Below are 20,498 nucleotides of genomic sequence, written 5' to 3'. Positions count from 1 at the left end.
CTGCCGGGAACGGACAGAGAATCCCGCTGCTGGGAATGGACAGAGAATCCCGCTGCTGGGAACACACGGAGAATCCCGCTGCCGGGAATGGACGGAGAATCCCACTGCTGGGAATGACGCAGAATTCCGCTGCCGGGAACGGACAGAGAAATCGCTTCCGGGAACGGACAGAGAATCCCACTGCCGGGAATGATGGAGAATCCCGCTGCCAGAATGATGGAGAATCCCACTGCCGGGAATGGATGGAGAATCCCACTGCTGGAATGATGGAGAATCCCACTGCCGGGAATGGATGGAGAATCCCACTGCCGGAATGATGGAGAATCCCGCTGCCGGGAATGATGGAGAACCCCACTGCCGGGAATGGATGGAGAATCCCACTGCCGGAATGATGGAGAATCTCGCTGCCAGAATGATGGAGAATCCCGCTGCCGGGAATGGATGGAGAATCCCACTGCCGGAATGATGGAGAATCCCACTGCCGGGAATGATGGTAAATCCCACTGCCGGGAATGATAGAGAATCCCGCTGGTGTGAACAGATGGAGAATCCCGCTGCCGGGAATGATGGAGAATCCCACTGCCGGGAATGATGGAGAATCCCGCTGCCGGGAACGGATGGAGAATCCCACTGCCGGGAATGGATGGAGAACCCCACTGCCGGGAATGATTGAGAATCCCACTGCCGGGAATGATGGAGAATCCCGCTGCCGGGAACGGATGGAGAATCCCACTGCCGGGAATGATTGAGAATCCCACTGCCGGGAATGAAGGAGAATCCCGCTGGTGTGAACAGATGGAGAATCCCGCTGCCGGGAATGATGGAGAATCCCGCTGCCGGGAATGGACGGAGAATCCCGCTGCCGGGAATGATGGAGAATCCCGCCCGTTGTGTTTTTGGCTGCAGCATTTCTTGGAATGTATCTCTCCTATTAATCCTGGTCTGGTCGGATGACACAGCGATTGGAATATAAAGTCACACAGGTGACTGTAAATCACATGAGCCTGGCTGTGAACAATATTACAATTGTGTTAAAGTGAGCCACCTGATCCTCCCCAGTGGCTGAGTGGGGAAGAAATTGAACCTCATTGTGCTCATTCTGGGGAGAAGAACAAGCAACCCCCCGGGGCTTTGTATGTCCCATGCCCCAAGGCAGCCTGAACGGCATCCACCCTGTATGGAGCAGGAGATTAAATCCGTCCTGCTGTTGGGCCTCTCCAATAAATTGCTGAGAGGGTTAAATCAGTTTCTAGGCCCCATCCCATGGCCTCAACACTTATTTGGGATTGCTGCTGGTGAAACTCAGACCCTGTCCAATCCATTCCACTCACAGCCCCCACTTCACACTGCCTTCCTGTGGCCATGGCTGACCTTTGCCCCCCCCATGCTTCCCCCTCCCCTCCACCTCCCCGGGTAGACAGTCCAAATTGGCTCAAGCAACAGGGATTGTTGGCAATAATGCCTCAATTATTCAGATCAGGCCTCAATCCAGCCTCTTTGTGTGCCAGGATTGATCCCGACACTCACTGATGCAGCAAAAAGAGGGCCATTCAAAAGAGTCAGAGGGACAGAGAATTCAGGGAGGAGAGCGGCGGCTGGATAGGAAGACAGGATAGGATGATATCCTGAAGAGCTTTCAACACAACAATGAGAATTTTGCATCTGAGGCACTGGGGAGTCAGGAGCCAATGTACAGCAGCAGAGACGGGTCACCTGGACATTGCGGAGGATAAGCGGGTGACCTGGACATGGCGGAGGATAGGCGGGTGACCTGGACATGGCGGAGGATAAGTGGGTAACCTGGACATGGCGGAGGATAAGCGGGTGACCTGGACATGGCGGAGGATAAGCGGGTAACCTGGACATGGCGGAGGATAAGCGGGTGACCTGGACATGGCAGAGGATAAGCGGGTGACCTGGACATGGCGGAGGATAAGCGGGTAACCTGGACATGGCGGAGGATAGGCGGGTAACCTGGACATGGCGGAGGATAGGCGGGTGACCTGGACATGGCAGAGGATAAGCGGGTGACCTGGACATGGCGGAGGATAAGCGGGTAACCTGGACATGGCGGAGGATAGGTGGGTAACCTGGACATGGCGGAGGATAGGCGGGTAACCTGGACATGGCGGAGGATAAGCGGGTGACCTGGACATGGCGGAGGATAAGCGGGTGACCTGGACATTGCGGAGGATAAGCGGGTGACCTGGACATTGCGGAGGATAGGCGGGTGACCTGGACATGGCGGAGGATAGGCGGGTAACCTGGACATGGTGGAGGATAAGCGGGTGACCTGGACATGGCGGAGGATATGCGGGTAACCTGGACATGGCGGAGGATAGGCGGGTGACCTGGACATGGCGGAGGATAGGCGGGTGACCTGGACATGGCGGAGGATAGGCGGGTGACCTGGACATGGCGGAGGATAGGCGGGTGACCTGGACATGGCGGAGGATAAGCGGGTGACCTGGACATGGCGGAGGATAAGCGGGTGACCTGGACATGGCGGAGGATAAGCGGGTGACCTGGACATGGTGGAGGATAAGCGGGTGACCTGGACAGGGCGGAGGATATGCGGGTAACCTGGACATTGCGGAGGATAGGCGGGTGACCTGGACATGGCGGAGGATAAGCGGGTGACCTGGACATGGCGGAGGATAAGCGGGTGACCTGGACATGGTGGAGGATAAGCGGGTCACCTGGACATGGCGGAGGATAAGCGGGTGACCTGGACATGGCGGAGGATAAGCGGGTGACCTGGACATGGCGGAGGATAAGCGGGTGACCTGGACATGGCGGAGGATAGGCGGGTGACCTGGACATGGTGGAGGATAAGCGGGTGACCTGGACATGGTGGAGGATAGGCGGGTGACCTGGACATGGCGGAGGATAGGCGGGTGACCTGGACATGGCGGAGGATAGGCGGGTGACCTGGACATGGCGGAGGATAGGCGGGTGACCTGGACATGGCGGAGGATAGGCGGGTGACCTGGACATGGCGGAGGATAAGCGGGTGACCTGGACATGGTGGAGGATAAGCGGGTCACCTGGACATGGCGGTGGATAAGCGGGTGACCTGGACATGGCGGAGGATAAGCGGGTGACCTGGACATGGCGGAGGATAAGCGGGTGACCTGGACATGGTGGAGGATAAGCGGGTGACCTGGACATGGTGGAGGATAAGCGGGTGACCTGGACATGGCGGAGGATAGGCGGGTGACCTGGACATGGCGGAGGATAGGCGGGTGACCTGGACATGGTGGAGGATAAGCGGGTCACCTGGACATGGCGGAGGATAAGCGGGTGACCTGGACATGGCGGAGGATAGGCGGGTGACCTGGACATGGCGGAGGATAGGCGGGTAACCTGGACATGGCGGAGGATAAGCGGGTGACCTGGACATGGTGGAGGATAAGCGGGTCACCTGGACATGGCGGAGGATAGGCGGGTGACCTGGACAGGGCGGAGGATATGCGGGTAACCTGGACATGGCGGCGGATAGGCGGGTGACCTGGACAGGGCGGAGGATATGCGGGTAACCTGGACATGGCGGAGGATATGCGGGTAACCTGGACATGGCGGAGGATAGGCGGGTGACCTGGACATGGCGGAGGATAGGCGGGTGACCTGGACAGGGCGGAGGATATGCGGGTGACCTGGACATGGCGGAGGATAGGCGGGTGACCTGGACATGGCGGAGGATAAGCGGGTGACCTGGACATGGCGGAGGATCGGCGGGTGACCTGGACAGGGCGGAGGATATGCGGGTGACCTGGACATGGCGGAGGATAGGCGGGTGACCTGGACAGGGCGGAGGATATGCGGGTGACCTGGACATGGTGGAGGATATGCGGGTAACCTGGACATGGCGGAGGATAAGCGGGTGACCTGGACATGGTGGAGGATAAGCGGGTGACCTGGACATGGCGGAGGATAAGCGGGTGACCTGGACATGGCGGAGGATAGGCGGGTGACCTGGACAGGGCGGAGGATATGCGGGTGACCTGGACATGGCGGAGGATAGGCGGGTGACCTGGACAGGGCGGAGGATAGGCGGGTGACCTGGACATGGCGGAGGATAGGCGGGTGACCTGGACATGGTGGAGGATAAGCGGGTGACCTGGACATGGTGGAGGATAAGCGGGTGACCTGGACATGGCGGAGGATAGGCGGGTGACCTGGACATGGCGGAGGATAGGCGGGTGACCTGGACATGGTGGAGGATAAGCGGGTCACCTGGACATGGCGGAGGATAAGCGGGTGACCTGGACATGGCGGAGGATAGGCGGGTGACCTGGACATGGCGGAGGATAGGCGGGTAACCTGGACATGGCGGAGGATAAGCGGGTGACCTGGACATGGTGGAGGATAAGCGGGTCACCTGGACATGGCGGAGGATAGGCGGGTGACCTGGACAGGGCGGAGGATATGCGGGTAACCTGGACATGGCGGCGGATAGGCGGGTGACCTGGACAGGGCGGAGGATATGCGGGTAACCTGGACATGGCGGAGGATATGCGGGTAACCTGGACATGGCGGAGGATAGGCGGGTGACCTGGACATGGCGGAGGATAGGCGGGTGACCTGGACAGGGCGGAGGATATGCGGGTGACCTGGACATGGCGGAGGATAGGCGGGTGACCTGGACATGGCGGAGGATAAGCGGGTGACCTGGACATGGCGGAGGATAGGCGGGTGACCTGGACAGGGCGGAGGATATGCGGGTGACCTGGACATGGCGGAGGATAGGCGGGTGACCTGGACAGGGCGGAGGATATGCGGGTGACCTGGACATGGTGGAGGATATGCGGGTAACCTGGACATGGCGGAGGATAAGCGGGTGACCTGGACATGGTGGAGGATAAGCGGGTGACCTGGACATGGCGGAGGATAAGCGGGTGACCTGGACATGGCGGAGGATAGGCGGGTGACCTGGACAGGGCGGAGGATATGCGGGTGACCTGGACATGGCGGAGGATAGGCGGGTGACCTGGACAGGGCGGAGGATAGGCGGGTGACCTGGACATGGCGGAGGATAGGCGGGTGACCTGGACATGGTGGAGGATAAGCGGGTGACCTGGACATGGCGGAGGATAAGCGGGTGACCTGGACATGGCGGAGGATATGCGGGTGACCTGGACAGGGCGGAGGATATGCGGGTAACCTGGACATGACGGAGGATAAGCGGGTGACCTGGACATGGCGGAGGATAGGCGGGTGACCTGGACATGGCGGAGGATAGGCGGGTGACCTGGACAGGGCGGAGGATAAGCGGGTGACCTGGACATGGCGGAGGATAGGCGGGTGACCTGGACAGGGCGGAGGATAAGCGGGTGATCTGGACATGGCGGAGGATATGCGGGTAACCTGGACATGGCGGAGGATAAGCGGGTGACCTGGACATGGCGGAGGATAGGCGGGTGACCTGGACAGGGCGGAGGATAAGCGGGTGACCTGGACATGGCAGAGGATATGCGGGTGACCTGGACATGGCGGAGGATATGCGGGTAACCTGGACATGGCGGAGGATAGGCGGGTGACCTGGACATGGCGGAGGATAGGCGGGTGACCTGGACATGGCGGGTGACCTGGACATGGTGGAGGATATGCGGGTAACCTGGACATGGCGGAGGATAGGCGGGTGACCTGGACATGGCGGAGGATAGGCGGGTGACCTGGACATGGCGGAGGATATGCGGGTAACCTGGACATGGCGGAGGATAGGCGGGTGACCTGGACATGGCGGAGGATATGCGGGTAACCTGGACATGGCGGAGGATATGCGGGTAACCTGGACATGGCGGAGGATAGGCGGGTGACCTGGACATGGCGGAGGATAGGCGGGTGACCTGGACATGGTGGAGGATAAGCGGGTGACCTGGACATGGCGGAGGATAGGCGGGTGACCTGGACATGGCGGAGGATAGGCGGGTGACCTGGACATGGCGGAGGATAGGCGGGTGACCTGGACATGGCGGAGGATAGGATTCAGGAAACAGAGTTTTAGATGACTTAAGTTTTACGTGGGTGGAGAATGGGAGGACAGCCAAGATTGAAGTTGATAAATGCAAGGATAAGGGTTTCAGCAGCACAGACAGCAGCTGAATGTTGGGGAGCTGTAAGTAAGTTGTGTTTCTAATGGAGAGTTTATCGGTGGGAAGGAAGCTCAGTGTTAGTTGAATGGCTGATACTAGACAACCCTACTTGATCACTCCCACTTTATCACGGTCAGATAAAAACTGGATGTTTTCATTATGAATCAATTAATTTAAATAATTGCTGAGGTGCCTTTGTCTATCAAATGGAAATGAAGGAAGGGCTGAAGGCTACTCCCACAGGACATAAAGCTGCTCAGTGTTATTTCAATCAGCAGTGAAGAATTCTTGCACAAACCAGCACTAAAGGCACATTTAGCAGAATAATGTACAAGCCAAAACAGAAGCATACAGGAAGGACCCACTAATATCTGTAGCAGATACTGGCAAGAAAAGCAGACCTGAACGTTACTGATGGAAAAGCGTGATGGGAAGCACTCGGAATATTCAGACTCTATTCACTCTCACCCACCCACAGCACTGCTCACACATCCTGCAAAATAACAAGAGCTGAGTCACTGCTGGATGGTTAGTAGTGGACTGTTGAAATTGTTACAGAACAACCAACCTGTGTGTTTTACCAAACTGTCACAATAGCTGCACAAAAACGACAAGGAAATGAATGACTGCGAATGATGTGGGATTCATTCAGAACTGTTCACAACCAACATGTCCTGGCTTCTTATCACAGGTCTCCATCTCCCCCTTTTGTGTAAAGACAGAGGTTGATTCAGAAATGTTTACAGAAACTAAATCCAAGAACCTATCTCTAGTAGCAATAAGGCACCCACCATTACTTTGTCAATGAGGGAGGCTCACTGTACATATCCTCAGTTCATCAGTTGCACCATGCCAGTACGATGTGGGCAAGTATTTAGGAAATTAATTTCACTGGCAGTGTTACATTTTGACTGGAAGCAGTCCTTAGCTTCCCCTTTCAAACCAGTTTCCCAGAAACAGGAGTATTCACGTGAGATCCATTAGTGACCGTTCGCAAAACATGTGCTTAAAATAATTCCGTTGGTTAGTGGAGGGTACATTCAGTAATCCTGCCGTCCCAGCAGCAAGGCTTCTCCTGGAGGAAGCATGGGTCAGGAGTACGGCAACAACATTGTTGGCCTGTGCTTTCTTCAGCAATCCCCTGTGCATCCCATTGGAATACCTGCAGGGAATGTGCCTGTAATGTGCTAGTCTCATCAAGGCCCCGGAAACAATGGCAATGTAGTCCTGAGTTATAACACAGCGAGTGTCTGAGCAATGGTCCAGCTGCTGCCAGCGAAGGGGCCTTAGAGACCATGTTGGTTCCTCTCTCTTAAAGTGGACTCCTATTTTTTGCTGCTGTTTCCTGTGTCTGCCCGATTTTCAGTGTTTCTGTTCTGTACTGCCAGATCTGAACTTCAGATCAGGGTGAATGTTTCCCGAGAATAGTCATTGTGTGCTGCATTGGAGCTTGAGGCTTGATTAACTCCCCACGGTGGGGGGGGGGGGGGGGTGGGGGGGGGGGGGGGGGGGGGGGATGTTAAGCTGGGATAGTGAGTGGGTTTGCAAGTGGGAAGCTGGACAAAAGGGTTGAAATTAACAGCATATTGGGAAGCTGACAGAAACTCGGCAACTTACATCTTTAACTTTGACGCATTGAGATGTGGGAGGGAGAACCTTGTGGGGGAGGTGAGCTGCCAATTATAATATAGAGTGCTCATTAACAGCTGTTGTGACCATGGATTTGCTTTAACTGGATGTATGGCTTTCCTGAGCACTGTAGTACCTGCCAGTAAAATTAGGTGAAACGATTGCAGGATTTGAGACTGCTGAACAAATGCCGGGCAAAACATATTCAGACATTACAATTACTCCCCTGTGTAAGTGGAAGTATTTTCCTCACTGTCATAAAATGCACCCATGCACATCATGAGGTAAAAGCAGGCAGTGACAGGCACCCAGGTGAGTCAATCAACATACAGAACAGAACACAACCAATCACCAGATAGAACACCAGAGGGGGCTTCCAACTATGAAACACACGAGGCATCAGCTCTCTGCCTCTTTCCACTGGTGACAACTGTAGTGACAGTCAGTGTGTACAAATCATTCAACACCTTCTACACGTGGATCACAGCTAGCCTGGTCTAGATAGTTAGAGTTAGTTTACTTAGAGTAGTAGAGAGTCAACCCACAGGCAGCTGTGTGCTTTGTTACTGAAGTTCAATAAATCTTATTGAACCAACGCCTACGTTTGGTGTATGATTTATCAGCTATCTGCATCGTGTCGCAGTCTGTGTTACCCCAGGGTGAATAATGCTACACTCACAGGTCCTGAGAGAATGCTTTCACTGCTTTGGAGGTGATTTCCAATACTTTCAAGATCATTTCAGTACATCAGATCTACACTTCCCACGTGTCACAGTCAGTGTAAATGGGTGCCACAAAGGCAGTTTTACCTTGAACCGCAGCTGGAGGTGCATCAGGGACAACAGGAGCAACAGCCCGCTTCTCATCCTCCTGCCACTCCTTGAGAGGGGGGTGGGGGGGGGAGATCCATGAGAGGGGGGGGGGAGATAATGCTCCAGCTCACAAGGGTTTATAAGCAGAAGTTCAGCCACATGAACATGTCCAAACATCAGTGCCTCAGGGGGTTGCTGACTTTGTAGCCTCTTGGAACAAGACCTCCTGCCAAGTGGATTAGCTGTTAATGCATTGGCAATGGTCATCAAAGTCACCATGGCCCTTATTTTCTTCACCTCTGCCTCTTCCCGGGGATATTTTTGCAGCGTTTTTATGATCCGCTGCCCACAAATGCATCTCTCAGGTAATTGGTGCCATGCTTGTCAGGGCTGGACTGATGTGCACATTCAACCTATTGAGACCAGTCAGAATGAGCAAGTGCTTGGACTTTGGGTTCTGGCTGACTTCCTACAGATCCAGGGAGGCATCGACTGCACACATGCGGCACTCAGGGCACCCCCAGATCACCCTGGAGTCTTCATCAATCACAAAGGTTTCCAATCCATCAATTTGCAGCTTGCGTGCAAACATAAAATGATTATGTTTGTGCAAGATTCCCAGCAGCTGCCATGATGCATTCTAATCATGCGCTAGTCCAACCTCCCTGAATTCCAAACAACTCAAAGCAGATTTAACGGATGGCTCCTTGGAAAAGTGATGACACCAACTCAGAGCTCCAACCATGAAGCCCGAGAGAGAGAGACATAATCAAGGTCACCTGAGCTGTCATAGAGCAAGCGTTTAGGATGCTGAAGATGCTCCTTAGGTTCCTGGACGGATCTGGGGACCATTCAGTGGACACCTGGAAAATCTTTCAAGTTTCATCCAGGCAGAAATCCTTTGGATATTTCTGCTGAAATTGTCTCAATGGCCCTCCCACTACTTTCAGCTCATTGATTGATTGAAAAACCAGGAAGACAAATGCAAATGCAGCAACTGCATTAATAAACCAATGACTGCTGTGACTCTGAAATTTACCGGTTACCCGTGTACACACCGCCTCCTCTGTCACTGCTCCTGCTGCTGCATCATTCGTCTTTTCTCTTCTTTAATTTTCTCTTGCTATCGTACTGTTTGTTTCTTTTTTCTCCCCATGAATGTGCAACTTCTCAATGATCAGATGCAGATTTGAGTGCGTGAGTACCCTCTGCACTGACCAGGTTAACTTTGGGCAGGGTGACCCTGGCACTGCTGGTGCTGCAGGGGCATCCTGGCACTGCCAGCTGGCATCCAGGTGCCCAGGTGCAACTTCTGTGGTGAAATCTCACAAACCTGAAAACCAGAGAAACTTTCAAGTTTTAATTTAGCTAATTTGTTTGCAGTGTGAGGGAGAAGGCAGCTCCCGCAGCTCTGCTAGAAGCAGCTGGTTCGGAAGATTAGAGAGGGAACGTGTGTCTTAGACTTGCTAGAAGAAAAGCCATACCACGGAGTAAAGGTTAAGAAAACAACTGTAGAGATCTGAAGAGCGGCTAGTTAAGGAAACTAGTGAAATGAAGAGAAGTTTCAAGACGTCTGCGGTCAAAGGAGCTAGAATAGAGAACTGCGCAGTAAAGATTTACCAAGTTGATAAGAAGGCTGAAAGACGAGAAATATGTGGTTTTCAGGTTTGTGAGATTTTACTGCAGCCTGTGGAACATCAGTTGAAATAACTATGGAAATTGGTGGTTGGATCTCGGAGTTGTATAAAAGCAGCTAAGGCAAAGCTAACCTGAAAGGGGGTGGTGCAACATCCTGGGCTGAATTGGCTGTTAAAAGTGGAGCAGCGGGTTAAAAGAGTTATTCGTAAAACTTGGACTGGATTTCAGAAGGCAAACTACTAATGGAAAGCAGTGTTACGAGAGGAGGTTTCAAAACGTGCTTTTGCGCGTGGAGTTTGGAAACTCTCACGTGACAATCATCTACGGGAATCCGAGGAAACATCCACAAACATTCACTTGGGGTTCAGATTGGAGAGTGTATATGCCCACAATCATCTTGTGTGCTTACGAGGGACTTTGTGTCGATGACACCATTGTAGATTAAGATGCTCTTTGAAATCCGTATTAATCCAAAAACCTGTGCTAAGGGGGGAGTAAAGACATATTATAATCCAATATTTTCATGTTTAATAAATGTTTTTTGTTATTTTAAAACTAATGAACAATCCTGGCTCTCTGGTTCTCAATGTTTAATACAAAGAAAGTAAACGTTACGCTGTGGAATTCTCCATCGGCGGGATCATTTGCTTCTCCGGCAGCCCACCTACGCCCATGGATTTCCTGATGGCGTGGGATGGCCACAATAGGAAACCCTGTTGGCCGGCTGCCAGAACGGAGGATCCTGTTGCCAGCAGGGGCGCACCACACCGGAAAACGGGGCTGGCGGGACGGAGAATGTCGCCCACGGTCTTTTGAACCAGGGTTCCATTCTGGGATCTTCCCGCCCAGTTGTAACACCAACTGGGATCATAGCATGTAAAAGAGCCAGAATAGGAGAAATATAGAAATCAAAAAAGAGTCGTAGAGATGGAGTTGGTTATAGACGTTGGGAAGGGGGAGGTTTTGCAGGGATTTGATAGGGAGTTTAAAATGGAGGCATTGTTGAACCAGGAACCAGTGGAGGTCAGTGTTTTAGGGGATTTGGTGTAAATTAAAATATGAGAACTACAGTTTTGTGTCATTCTTGGATAATGCTGCAACTCTGCAGGATGTGGAAGGCAGTCATACTCTACAAAGGAGAGGGGTAATGGTGGGTCTAAGCTATTTTTATGCACTGAATTGGTCACTTTGGCAAAAGGTCATTAAGGAAGTGTAATCTCGGCCTTTTGGCGAAGATCAAACATAGGATCAAACATGAGGTCAGATGTGAGGCCTGTTCTTGTCAACTTGGATCTAGTTTCTCTTATGTTGGGGGCATGAATCGGGTTTAATTTGGGCTGGAATTTGATTCTGGAGCAAGCAAGATGGATCAAGGGCCTGCCCTATCTACTCTGCACATTGGCTTTGTAACTCTGGAAAAGGAATAAGAACATTTTAATATTCTAAATAAGGAAAAAGGTGAAAAATATGCTGAGGTAAATAAATCGATCAGGTTTGAGTGGAAGCATTTTCTGCTGAGATCTGTTTCTAAAAACCTGTAACATCCATAAATCCAATCAGCTGAGTTATTCATTCATCAGCAAAGCCTTCACACTGTCAAATATAGTCATGGAAAATCCTCTTGTCATCACTATAATCTGCCATCTTTAGATACACCGGCGTGCGTGAGAAGTTGTCACACTCTGTATCGCAATGATAAAATTGTCTGTAGTCTGCGGAAGGATTTCCGCTGTTTCCTCAGATAGAGCAGCTATCAGACTTTCATTTACACACGTCAGCGCCCATTTAGTGCGATGATGTACAAACTCTCTCAAGACCTGCAGAATGTCGAACATTACCCCGTGTATCCCACTAATGAATTAACACTTTTGATGCTCTGAGATGACAGTTTTATGTTTGGAACCAATGTTCAATGTGAGTGAGCAACGTTCAACAGAAATTATTCTTTTCCCACGACTAATTAATTTTGCACGTTCTCAGAAGGTCTGGATACTGCGGTTCCCCAGCCGTGTTTTTCTTGGAGGCGCGCCGTTCGGCTGGTGGTGAGATTCTCTCTTCCCGCTGCTCGTCAATTGGATTTCCCATTGGAGAAACCGGAGAAACCGGGCAGGGGTGTGCTGCCAATGGGATAAGATAATCCCAACGGCCGGAGAACCCCGGCCAAAATATTTCAAATCCTCCCCAACTTATATCTCTAATACTTTTAACATAATCGTACAGCCCAGTCCTTACAGGAGGAAAGCAAGGTAGAGAGGTGCAAAGGTGTCAGGATGGAAATCCAGAGCTTGAGGTCTTGGTAACTGAAGGTGAGTCACCAATGGCAGAGTGATTAAACTTGGGGGGGGCAGGGCACTAGCAAGAGCACAACTAAATGAGCACAGATATCGCAGAGGATTGTGGGCTAAGAGATGACAGAGATAGGGAGGAGTGAGGTTAGGAGGTACTTGAAAAGAGGAATGAGTTTTCAAATCAAGACCTGGCTTTGACCAGGAGCCAATGTAAGTCAGTGAGCATAGGGGCGATAAGCGAACGGGGCGTGTTGCGAATTGGGTTACAAGCAAAAGGATTTTGGATGGCCTCAGAGTGTCGGCAAGGTAATATTCAGCGTACATCTGAAAACGAATTCAGTGCTTTTGGATGATGTTGGCAAAGGATGGAGTGAAAATGAAAATCGGAGGAAGATCCTTGGGTGACATCAGTGATAACGGTATGGGAGCAGGAATTTGATTTGATTTATTATTGTCACATGTATTAGTACACAGTGAAAAGTATTGTTTCTTGCATGCTATACAAACAATGCATACCGTACATAGGGAAGGAAGGAGAGTCTGCAGAATATAATGTTACAGTTATAACAAGGTGTAGAGAAAAGATCAACTTAATACGAGGTAGGTCCATTCAAAAGTCTGATGGCAGTAGGGAAGAAGCTGTTCTTGAGTCGGTTGGTACGTGACCTCAAACTTTGGTATCTTTTTCCTGACGGAAGAAGGTGAAAGAGAGTATGTCCGGGGTGCGTGGGGTCCTTAATTATGCTGGCTGCCTTCCCGAGGCAGCGGGAATTATCGATAGAGTCAATGGATGGGAGGCTGGTTTGTGTGATGGACTGGGCTACATTCACGACCTGTTGTAGTTTCCTGCGGTCTTGGGCAGAGCAGGCTCCATACCAGGCTGTGATACAACCCGAAAGAATGCTTTCTATGGTGCATCTGTAGAAGTTGGTGAGGGTCGTAGATGACCTGCCAAATTTCCTTAGTCTTCTGAGAAAGTAGAGTCGTTGGTGGACTTTCTTAACGATAGTGTCAGCATGGGGGGACCAGGACAGGCTGTTGGTGATCTGTACACCTAAAAACTTGAAGCTCTCGACCCTTTCTACTTTGTTCCCATTGACGTAGACAGGGGCATGTTCTCCACTACGCTTCCTGAAGTCGATGACAATCTACTTCGTTTTGTTGACATTGAGGGAGAGATTATTGTCGTCGCACCAGTTCACCAGATTCTCTATCTCATTCCTGTACTCTGTCTCGTCATTGTTTGAAATCCGACCCACTGCGGTGGTGTCATCAGCAAATTTGAAAATCGAGTTGGAGGGGAATTTGGCCACATAGTCATAGGTGTATAAGGAGTATAGTAGGGGGCTGAGGACACAGCCTTGTGGGGCACCGGTGTTGAGGATGATCGTGGAGGAGGTGTTGTTGTCTATCTTTATTGATTGTGGCCTGTGGGTTAGAAAGTTCAGAATCCAGTCGCAGAGGGAGGAGCCGAGGCCAAGGCCACGGAGTTTGGAGATGAGTTTCGTAGGAGCTGTAGTCGATAAATAGGAGTCTGACATAGGTGTCTTTGTTATCTCGGTGTTCCAGGGTAGAGTGCAGGGCCATGGAGATGGTGTCTGCTGTGGACCTGTTGCAGCGGTAGGCGAACTGTAGTGGATCAAGGCAATCCGGGAGGCTGGAGTTGATTCGTGCCATGACTAACCTTTCGAAGCACTTCATGATGATGGATGTCAGAGCCACTGGACGGTAGTCATTAAGGCACGCTGCTTGACTTTTATTTGGTACAGGGATGATGGTCGTCTTCTTGAAGCAGATAGGGTCCTCAGATTGTTGTAAAGAGAGGTTGAAGATGTCTGCGAATACCCCCGCCAGCTGATCCGCGCAAGACCTGAGTGCCCGTCCGGGTACCCTATCCGGGCCAGTGGCTTTCCGAGGGTTGACCTTCCAGAAGGCTGCTCTGACGTCTGCAGTGGTGATCTCAGGTACAAGTTCATCCGAGGCTTCTGGGGTGGAGGGCTCGCTCTCGCTGACCTCTAGCTCAAAGCGGGCATCGAATGTGTTGAGCTCATCAGGGAGTGGTGTATTGGAGCTGGCGATTTTACATGCTTTCATCTTGTAGCCCGTTATCTCTTGCAGACCTTGCCATAGACGGCGGGGATCGTGTGGCTAGCCTGGGACTCGAGCTTGGTCCGGTACTGACTTTTGGCAGCTTTGATGGATTTATTTAGATCATATCTGGCTTTCTTGTCACGGTCAGGGTCGCCCGACTTGAATGCCTCAGACCTAGACTTCAGCGAGCAGTGGATATCCCTGTTCATCCAGGGTTTCCGGTTGGGGAACACGCGGATTTGCTTATTTGGCACACAGTCTTCTGCACACTTACTAATGAAGTCAGTTACTGGAGTGGCGTACTCGTTCAGGCTGATCACAGAGTTTTTAAATACTGACCAGTCCACTGACTCTAAGCAGTCCCGTAGGAGATCGTCCGATTCCTCAGACCAACAATGCACGACTTTCTTTGACGGATTCTCCCGCTTCAGTTTTTGCTTCTAAGCCGGGAGCAGGAGAACGGCCTTGTGGTCAGATTTGCCAAAGTGTGGGCGGGCGATAGAGCGGTCGGCATGTTTGATATTTGTGTAGCAGTGCCCAGGATGTTTGGGCCTCTGGTGGAACAGGTGTCGTGTTGGTGGTAACTTGGTATTTCGCTCTTGAGCTTGGTCTGATTGAAGTCCCCAGCTACAATGAACAAGGCCTCGGGATGTTTCGTTTCAAGGCTATTTGTGATGGTGAATATTTCGTCCGGTGCGATTTTTATGTTCGCATGGGGTGGGATGTAAACTGCCGTCAGGATAAAGACGCTGAACTCCCGCGGAAGGTAGGAGGGGCGGCATTTTAGCGTCAGTATTCTAGGTCCGGGGAGCAGAAACTCACCAGTGTTGCTACATCTAGGCACCAGGAGGTGTTGATTAGGAGGCAGACCCCACCTCCCCTAGCCTTGCCTGAGGCCGCCGTACGGTCCAGTCGGTGGATTGAGAAGCCCTCTGGTTGTAGGGCACAGTCCGGTGAAGCAGGAATGAGCCATGTCTCCGTGAAACAGAGCACACAGCAGTCCCTTAGATCTCTTTGAAAAGTGAGTCTAGCAGTAAGTTTGTCCAGCTTGTTTTCTGGAGATTGGACATTAGCTGGGAGTAAGCTGGGCAGAGGGGCTTTGGGGCCGCGTTGTTTCACTCCCACCTGCAGACCTGCACGCTGTCCACGCTTCCTGGAGTGACGCTTCTTTTCGAGCCTGGGAGACGGTGAGATTATGCAGTGTTAAGGGAATAGTTGTGTCCACTGAGGTTATTCGCTCTGGTCGGTGTGTGGATGGAGGATTTGTTGCCTTGCTTACGGTTCCTGCGTCGGTAGCTGGGTCTGCGCGGTCGAGCGTCCGGGTCGCTGTCGGGCTGCGGCTTGTCTTCACAGGTTGGTGGATGTCCAGACCACGCTCCGGCGTGGATGGGGTGAATGCTGGTAAGTGGATGACGTCTCTGGGATCGTGGTTGCGGATGAGGCGATGGCCGGGTCCGTGTGTTGGGGTCCGCAGGGTCCTTTCCAGATCGCGATCTTCCTTCAGAGGACGAAGGATCTCTAGACCTGCAAGTAAATTTACAAGAGCAGTGTTAGTGATTGTTAGGCTGTGGGAGTTGATTTTTAGGAGTGTGGGGCGACTGAAGAGGGGGGGGAGTGGAAGGAGTGCTTGGGGCCTGCGGGGGGGTCGCAGCACTCCGGGTCAGTGGGGTTGGAAGCTGGGGGGTGGAGGAGTCCAACTGCTGCGATGCTGGTCTGGTCGTTGGAGAGCAGCAGAGTGGAGGTCCCGGCTTCTGAGGTGTTTTCCAAGTCTCTGGGAGCCTGTAGAGTGAAGGCCCTGGCTTCTAGGGCGTTTTCCTGAGGCCTTGAGGCCTTTGCCAGTGATATTCTGGCTATGGTTAGACAGTTAAGAATGGCACCACACCAGAGCAGTCCCACTCAGCTGGATGACTGGAGAGGTTAATTTATGATGCTTTTGTATATGTTACTGTTTTTTCATATCTCAATCACAAAATAGCTATCAGGAAATGGATACCTTACAATCATATTAAACTGTGTACTGATATCAATTGCAGGTGAATGTAAAGCACTTCAATCTTTATTACAATACCAAGTTTCAGAATATTGAGTGAAAACTCCTCCACATCTTCCTTTTGTTCCATTCTTCAAATGTGGATTCTTAGTTACGACTGTTCTATTGGTTTCCAGTTCACGTGTCCAAATGGTTATTCTTTATGTATCAGTTAAAACACTGGATGTTGATATTTTGGTCAATCATTAACGGCATCATAATTATTGAATTTAATTCCCTCACTCTCACATTGGGCGAAATGCTCAACCTCCTGACGCTACAAATGCGAACCGCGATCGGGCGGAGAATCGGGCGTCCGGCCAAAATCGAGCTCCGTGCCTGGCACCGATTCGAGCCCCATGCTGTGGTCCCTCGCTGGAGGTAATATCGAGTTTTGGGCCACACACCGGCGGCAGATTACTAAACCGGTATTTGCAAGCATTTAAATTTGATTAGCGAGTTGGACATAGTACGCTCCGCCCATCCTCGATTCTCCGCTCCTCTCAGGCGGAAGCCTCGCGGGCGTGAATTACGGCAAGTATTTACAAATGGGGACTGGGCGCCATGGCTGCGAAGGGGGAGCGGGAAGCTAAAAGAACACTGAAAAATCATGAAAAACTGCAGGGCTTGCTGGGAGCTGGCTGCCTGGGCCAGGGACAGCAGTGGGTAGTGACTTAGTGCCAGGTTCGTCGACTTGTGGTGTCCCTCTCAGGATCGGGGGTGGCCTGGCTCAGACCCCCATTGCTGCAGTCTGTCTATTAAACTCACCCCTTTGGTGCTACCTACAGGCTCCTGGCTGCTCACTCTGCTGAGTGCTGCCTGTGTCCTTTAAATGCTCAGAAGGCCTCTGGTCATCTGGGAGTCCACCCAGGCCACCCTGTCAGGATCCCACCATGTGTTGGCTCTCCTCAGAAGCTCTGGCCCATTGCAGAGGAAGCAGGGGGTCAGCAGAGCTCACCCCAACCAGAGGACACCTGCATTGTGGCCTTAGGAACGCCCCCTGGTTCTCTGCCCCTCTCAGGGTAGAGGACTCAACAGTGACCCCCACATCTCTGGGTCACCAGCTGCCTTCTCCTGGTGAGACTGGCAGTGCTGACTGCCTCTGCACCACCTCCCAGGCAGTGTTCAGGAGGGCAGGCTTGAGCCTACAGCCTACTCTAGGGAAGAGTATGTCCCTCCGCTCGTCACTGGCCTGGAGCTGTGGGTCCATCTCAGAGTCCCGACCTCAGGGGGGCAGTTCTTCTCTGAGCCATCAGGCTGCAGTGAGTGTACGGTAAGTGGAGCACTTAAAACAGCTCCAGCCGCCAGGCTCTTTGACACCAACTCCAGCCCCAGCAGTTAGAACGCCCGCTAGGCCGGGAATTGCTCTGAATTCGGGCCAGCAGAGTGTCCTGAATTGCTCCACAAAAAGTGCCCCCAACAGGAATGCGAACTGCACGCAATTCCGTCTCGACATCAACTTAGTCTCCCAAACGGTGAATCCCAGCCATTATCTTTATAAAGTCTCTCACAGCAAGAGCCTTGTTTCTCAATCAGCAACTGTCTGTTATTAGGAATACATAAGCAATTAGTATTATATTACAACTCAAGTGTGGAATGTCCTGTAAAGAACTAGTGTACCAAAATGAAGAGATATTACTATTAAAAATATTGTTTTACACTTCCAAATGACCCAACTATTCAAATACTTTGTAACCTCTAGAGATCCTTTGTTTCATTGTCTAAAGTTAATATTAGTCTATACTGATACTACTGGTGAAATAAATGACGTCAGCAATTTTATCTAAAATCTTTTCTGTTTCCTTCCTCGTAAAAGTATGTAATTCTATAAACTGTCAAATTCATGTTCTCTTTTCTGAATGTTAAGATATGGTAATACAGTCAAAAGCTTTACCCTTTGCTTCATTCATGTCTGCATTAGTACATATTTTAATTGTTAATCAGTGTTGTTTAGACTTGGAGATCCAATAAGCCCTTTTGTTCAATTGTAAATGTTGATATTTGCACCGATATTTGGAAGAATGAGAGGTGTTCTCATTGCAATGTATACAAGTTAGTAACAGTATGTTAATACTACACTCCTGTCTGCTTCACCTGATGCACCTTGTGTTGCCCCATTATGTATACAAGTAAGTAACAGTCTATGATCATCTGGCTGGAGTCAAAGTCTCATTTTAAGGGGTGGACCATTTAGGACTTGGATCAGAAGAAATTTCATTATTCAGTGGGTTTTGAATCCATGGAATTCTCTACCAGAGAAGGCTGCAGATGTTTCATCTTTGAGGATGTTGAGGACTGAGATAGATATTATTTTGGACACTAAGGAAATCAAAGGATACGGGTTATGAGAGAAAAGTGGGGTAGAAAATCCTATTGAAAGAACAGGTTTGAGTAGCTGCCTAGCCCACTGCTATTTTTAGGTTTTGTGTTCTTATGTAGCCCGCACAACTCCAAAAAACTTTGTGTATGTCTGAACAGATCCAGTAATAACTTGAACATTGCGATGCATTAATCTAAACTTTATAAAGGGGCCGCAAACTGAATCTTTACATTGAAAACCTTGAGCATATTTGTGATAACTTGACCACTAAAAGGCAGTTAAAAGGCATTATTAATAAAGTTAATAAATAAAGTTAATCTTCTTTAATATATAAAAATAATGACATTTAAAATACAGATTGGACTCAAAAACGGGAGCATCTAGCTAAACATCAGAATAAAAGTAACAATAGAGTTAGAACTAATGATAGTTAAGTACAAATATACACAGGGAACAACAACTAATGATGTCATAGCATTTACCGATGACATCAGCAATAGATTTAAATAAGAAGATGCATAATAATAACACTATGCCATGTGCAAAAATGTTGAACCCACATTTCCAGATAATGAGATATAAAAGCAGCCAAACAAAATATCAACAAGCAAACAACAAGATGCTGTGTATAACTGAAAGGGAGGAAGTCGAAACTTGTTAGAGATGAAGCGTGGATATATTGCAGGATAGTTGCTTTCTGTTGTATTTTCTTTCAAAGACAAGTCAGAGTTCTTGTCCAGCAGCAGGGCTGCACTGCAATTATCCCCAATAAATGTTCTCCTATCCTTCAACTTACCACGTTGAAGACATTCACGACTTCGCAAGGACTAGTGTGTTCTTCAACGGCCAAAGCAAAAGTAAATCAAAACATATAATCAGCCATTCTCACCACTGCCCAGCAGTTAAATAAATCTACTGACTGTTTCAGTAAAAACTCAAAGCAATCATTGCAATAAGCTTGGCTACAGGTTTACAGTTGTAAAGCAATACCATGTGTATATAGTGATCATAAGCAATGTCCATGAAGGCTAAACATAACACAGTTAATGATGAACACTACTTTTAGTGTCAACCTGTTAATTAAATTCTGTTTACAGCAGTCTACGTGTGCGATCATAAACTACACTATAATTGGAAACCTTCTGGGTTTTTTTTATTCGTCCTTCTGGGTTTTTTTTATTCGTTCATGGGAAGTGGGCGTTGATTGCCCATCCCTAATTGACCCTTGAGGGGGAGATTAAGAGTCCACCACATTGCTGTGGGTCTGGAGGCACATGTCGGCCAGACCAGGTAAGGACGGCAGATTTCCTTCCCGAAAGGACATTAGTGAACAAGGGTTTTTATGACAATCGGCAATGGTTTCATGGTCATCATAAGACTTTTAATTCCAGATTTTTGTTGTATGTTGTGGATGGAGGGATCATGGAAAATTATTTCTAACTCATTTTGATCCAAGGTTATATGATTTTCTGGTTAGCTGCACACACCGATTATGTGAATTAGTTTGATTGTGTTGTTTGACACTTGAATTGACCTTTGCTTAGAAGGTTTAATTTGTTTTAGATTTTCCACTCTTCTCCGCGCAGTAGGTTTCGT

The sequence above is a fragment of the Scyliorhinus torazame genome, chromosome 28, assembly GCF_047496885.1.
Source record: "Scyliorhinus torazame isolate Kashiwa2021f chromosome 28, sScyTor2.1, whole genome shotgun sequence".
In the NCBI taxonomy this organism is placed as follows: Eukaryota; Metazoa; Chordata; class Chondrichthyes; order Carcharhiniformes; family Scyliorhinidae; genus Scyliorhinus; species Scyliorhinus torazame.
Note: the sequence above shows the minus strand (reverse complement) of the source record.